The sequence below is a fragment of the Natator depressus genome, chromosome 5, assembly GCF_965152275.1.
Source record: "Natator depressus isolate rNatDep1 chromosome 5, rNatDep2.hap1, whole genome shotgun sequence".
Classification (NCBI taxonomy): Eukaryota; Metazoa; Chordata; order Testudines; family Cheloniidae; genus Natator; species Natator depressus.
The window spans coordinates 124,522,896-124,528,713 of NC_134238.1; positions in this window are offsets into that span (position 1 = coordinate 124,522,896).

A 5,818-nucleotide genomic window follows, 5' to 3' on the forward strand; every position below is an offset into this window, starting at 1 on the left:
GTAGCAGTGCTGGGTCAGGGCACGTGTGCGCAGCAGCCGTCTCGCGGTGCTGTTGGCTCCTCATGTAGCGCCCACACAACCTGACCCCCTCAGTTCCTTCTCAACCGTCCTCGGCTGCAGATGGAGCCCAATGGGAATGCTGCCTCTTGAAAATCTTTAGAAAAGAAAATCGTTTACATCCTGGCTTTAGTGTTAGAGCTCTTCGGTGGTTTTAATTAGACTTTCCTTAGCCAGTTATTTTTAAAAAAAAAATTTTTTTCCTTTTGGTTTTGGTTCCTTAGCTTAGCGGTAGAAATAGAGTTTCCTTTAACCAATTTCTATATATTTTTTTCGTCTCCCTTTTCAGTTGGGAAAAATTAACAAACGTAATGCCAGGCTCACCCAGTTTTAAGGGATGCAACTCTTGCCTCTGACGGCCACGCATCTTTTGTCGATTGCCTGGGGGAAACTCATATCCCCCAGAAATGTGCTCACTGTAGCAATTTAAAGGCGAGGGCACGGCGAGACAGATCTCCGCCTTAAAACAATTTTGATGGAAAAGTCTATCCAGCCTCCTCAGAAGAAAAGAGCAACTGAGTCACAGAGCAGCAAAACTTCTAACAATGTCAATGCTCAGCCTTCCAAAGCGAGCCACAACCTTCCCGAAATGGGACACTCAGAGAAAGAGGAGTTCCCCAGCGAGGTCTTTGCCCTCGGTGGCGAGCTCATCCAGAGAGAGCACCTACGAGGCCCTGGGAACCTCCGGCACCGTCCCCTCGCAGACCTCTGCCAAGCCTGATGCACCAACTCGGAATCAAGACGCCAGGTCTCCTCCACGGCACCAACGACCCCGGTGGGGAACCCAGTGCCGAAAGCACTTCCGACACCCATGCCGCCACCACCGGCACCGACTCATTCGTCAGCACCGACAGTCAGACCCCAAACAGCACCAACTGCCGCCACAAAAGCTGACCGCAATACAAAGGCACTGGCACGATTTTTGCACCAGAGGGACATAGCGGTCTCCTTGGTACCGCAGTCGCCGCTAATCAGCAGCGAACAATCTCCGGGCCAAAGAATGGAGCAGCCCCCTGCATCTCCCGCCCCTCAGTGCATATACAGTGATGAGGAAGGGGATGCACAGGGCAGCCATTTCTCCTCTCAACACTCCTCACCGACAGAGAGGAGACCTCCATGGGAGGCTGCCAGTACCAAGCCTCACCACTCTGGACAGATGCATCGAGGGTATGGGCAACCCTGGCCCTGTCCACCACTACCCTTCCCAATGCAGTGGCCTCCCTGGGATCCATGGGCTGCATATAGAGCCCACTACACCCGATCTCTCACCCCAGCCAGACGGGAAGTCAGATCACCTCCACTTTCACCAAGCAGGGAAACATCTGAAGTTCCCAAGGGAGGGATAGAGGAGGAAGAGGTGATTTCAGAGATTGAGCAGGAAGACACGTCACCTGCCCACAACTCATCCTCCTCACCGGATGAAGCTGTTATACCACCAACTCCAACGACATCTGATGACCTGAAGCAGTTTCAAGAACTCTTGAAAAGAGTGGCGGTGTAGCGTTGCGAGACTCACCCCTGCGGCACCTCCTGCTGGGTCGTCCAGGGAATTAGCTCACCAGCCTCCGGAGCGCCCCCTACCGGCTGGTGTCTCGCCTGTCGCTGGCCCCGGTGCCCCTTTATCTGGGGTTCTGCCCCAGCAGTATCCCCCCCAGTCTCTGGGTCTCCCCTCCCTGGGGAACCCCCAACCCCCCTAATCCCACCTTGCCTCAGCCTATGGGCTACTGCCAGTCACCACCTAGCCCCCTTTCACTGCGGCCGACTGCAGTCTGTATAAGCCAGTCATCATAGGCAAGGGGGGTGGGGGTCAGACCTACTGCCTCTACCCAACCCCGGGCTGCCCCTTTGCAGCCCCAGAACCTGTTTAGGCCCTGCACAAGGCCCTGCAGCCTTGGGGGTTTCCAGGCGGGAGCTCCCCAGCGCCTCTTGCCTTCCCCCAGCGCTGCCCCACCTCAGGTTCCTATTTAGCTCCCAGGCAGCAAGGTCCTTCCCTCTCTGCAGTGAGAGAGAGAGACTGCCTGCTCCTGGCCCACTGCCCTCTTATAAGGGCCAACTGGGCCCTGATTGAGCTGGCCACAGCTGCGGCTGCTCCCTTACTCAGCCTGGGCTTTTCTCCCAGCCGCTAGCCCTCTCCCAGAGCTGGCTTTAACTCTGTCAGGGCTGGAGTGGGTGACCACCTCGCTACAGGCAGCCAGCCAGGAGATCACACTAGAGGAGGTGCAAGAGAAACAGCACAAGCTGCTTCAAATCCTCCAAACATCTACCTCAGCCAAGATTGCTCTTTCCATCAATGAAGCCATAAGGGAGCCTGCAGAGACCATATGGCAGAGACCTGCATCTGCACCACCTACCAGTAAAAGGGCTGACAGAAAATACTTCATCCCAGCTAAAGAGATGGACTTTCTTTTCTCCCACCCACAGCCCAACTCCCTAGTGGTGGAAGCTGCCAATCACCACAGCACGCAACCCCAGTTCCGCTCAACACCACAAGGCAAGGAACATAAAAGGTTAGACCTCTTCAGTCATAAAAGATACTCCTCAGCCACACTCCAAATTCAGGGTTACCAACTATTCCGCCCTCTTGGCAAATTATAACTTCTATAACTATGGCAAACTGCAGGAACTCATAGAGTATCTTCCAGAAGAGAAGCGTCCCCAGCTCAAGGCCATCATGGACGAGAGGAAGATAATAGCCCGCACTGCTTTACAGGCCTCAATGGATGTGGCAGACACAGCTGCATGAACAACAGCCACAGCAGCGGTGATGCAGAGAGCATCCTGGCTGCAGGCGTTGGGAATCCCGAAAGAACTGCAGCTGAAGGCGGAGGACCTTCCGTTTGACCACGAAAAATTCTTTTCCTCTAAAACAGATGAGGTCTTACATACAATGAAAGACTCTCGGGCCACATTACATACCTTAGGCACATACATCCTGCCTAATAAACGACACCAATACACATCATATCAAAGAACAAGAGACACATCTTTCCACTGCCAACAACAGCGGCATTTTGACCCTAACCGGAATAAACAACGCTCTCAAAGACATAGAGCCCTGCAAAATCAGGCCTTGTCTTCTCAACCATCAACAGCCAAGCCTCAATTTTGAAGTCTTGGTCGAGGGTCTGAACGACCTCCCCCAGACTATAGCGCTCTCGGACACTCCTACCCAAACTTTTGGCCACCGCTTACGCCCATCCTACCATGCTTCGGCAGCTATAACAATGGACCAGTGCGTGCTGGAGATCATAAGGTCGGGTTATTTCATCCCCTTCCTCTCCATCCCACCCACCCTTCCCCATCCCTCTTCTGGGACCCTTCTCACGAGCACCTCCTACAACAGGAAGTGGCCCACCTCCTACAGCTGGGTGCCATGGAACAAGTTCCAAATCAAAACAAATCCTCAAACTATTTCCTCACCAAAAAGAAAAACGGTAGATGAAGACCCATCTTAGATCTCTGAAAGCTCAACAAATTCGTACGCAACCACAGATTCAAAATGGCCATAATCATCCCTGCGCTAGACAGGGGGGACTGATTTTCAGCCCTCGACCTTCAAGATACATATTTTCATATTACGATACATCCGGTCCACAGACGATTCTTGAGATTCATGGTAGGACCCAACCACTACCAATACTAAGTACGACGTCTTGGCCTCTCCACTGGCCCCTTGAGTTTTTTTCAAAAACACTTGCGGTAATAGCAGCAAACTTACGACGAAGAGGGGTGATGATCTTCCCATACTTAGACGACTGCCTACTGAAAGGTACGAACCAGGAAGAAGCAACGCACATGGTACAAACAACCACAGAACTATTCCACAAGTTAGGGTTGCAGGTAAATACAAAGAAATCTACTCCAAACCCGACACAACACCTGGAGTTCATTGGAGCCTACCTTGGCTCCGTACAGGCCAAGGCAATACTACCAAACCCCAGGTTTGTGACAGTGAACACACTCATGTCGATGGTCACCACCAGTCCACAAACCTCAGTGAGGACTTGCCTTCAGCTCCTGGGACATATGGCAGCCAAGACATTTGTCATAAGGCACGCAAGACTCCATATGCGCTGTCTTCAGGGCTGGCTGAGCACTGTGTATACGCCCAGCAAACACAGCTTAAGCAAAAGAGTTACATTGCCCCAAAGGCCATCATGTCACTACACTGGTGGACAAAACCAGAAAATGTCTGCACAGGGATCCCCTTTCAACAGGACCCTCCATCACTCATTATCCCAACAGACGCATCCCTGATAGGTTGTGGTGCTCATTTGGATCACCACACCATACAGGGCAAGTGGTCAGGGATGGAAACTCAACTTCACATCAACCTCCTAGAGCTCCAAGCAGTACACAACACAGGCTGTCACTTCCTTCCAATCATACAGAACAAATCAATTTGCATACTAACCGACAACATAGCATGCATGTTCTATATCAATCTACAAGGAGAGGAGTGCTCTCACTGTCTATGCACAGAAGCCCTGAAATTATGGAATTGGTGCATCCGCAATAACATAAACATCACAGCATCTTACCTACCGGGGTGCCAGAACACAACAGTGGACACTTCTCAGAGGAACATGAATGGGAAATACACAACAGTGTCCTCAAAATGATATTCAAGAAATGGGGCTACCCATCAATCGATCTATTTGCATCAGCAACAAACTGCAAGTGCCCACTCTTCTGCTCCAGAGCGGGCCTAACACCCAAATCACTAGGGGATGCCTTCCTCATATCGTGGAACACATCACTCCTGTATGCATTGCCGCCAATACCCCTAAATTTGCGAGTCATTCACAAGATACCAGCCGACAAAGCACATATCATTCTGATTGTCCCCACCTGGCCCAGACTGACTTGGTTCCCTTACCTGTCACGCCTAGCAGTGTGTGCTCCACAAATGCTTCCCTTGCAGATGGATCTTCTTTCACTGAACAGGGGCTGAACACTCCATCTGAATCCGGAGAAGCTCTTCCTCAAAGCATGCTTCCTATGTGGTTCCAGAATGGAGAACTAGACTGTTCAGAAAGAGTGAAACAGGTATTATTAAACTGCAGATGATCTACCACTAGAAATACTTACCTCCAGAAGTGGAAGAGATTCTCGCTATGGTGCCAACAAAAACAAACAGATGAAGTCACGGTGCCTCTACCAACTATATTAGATGAGCTACTAGAACTGAAAGAATCTGGCTTAACCATAAGCTCGGTCAAAGTACATCTAGCGGCCTTTTTGGCCTTTCACCATAAGGTAGAGAAGACATCAGTCTTCACTCATCCAATCACAAGACATTTCCTAGTGGGTATATAGGACATGTATCCGGAAGTTCGACAACCTACACCACCATGGGACTTGAATCATGTACTCAAATGCCTGACCAGACCACACTTCAAGCCATTAGCTTCCTGCTCTCTCCTACATACGTCAATGAAGGTCGCATTCTTGGTGGCGATCACGTCAGCCAGAAGGGTCCATGAAATAGGGGCACTGATGGCTGGACCTTCCTACACAATAAGAGCCTCCCTCGGGCATCAGATCCCATTCTACACGGGCTATGCCTACATCAATAGCCTTCCTAAACAATCTCCCTTTCATAGATATATGTAGAGCTGCCACCTGGGCATCAGAGCACACCTTTGCTAAACACTATGCCATCACCCAAAGCACTGTCAGACGAACTATGTAGTTAGCCTTACCGTGCTCTCAACCACTTCACGTATAACTCCGAAGCCCCTACCATCCACAGTGGGGC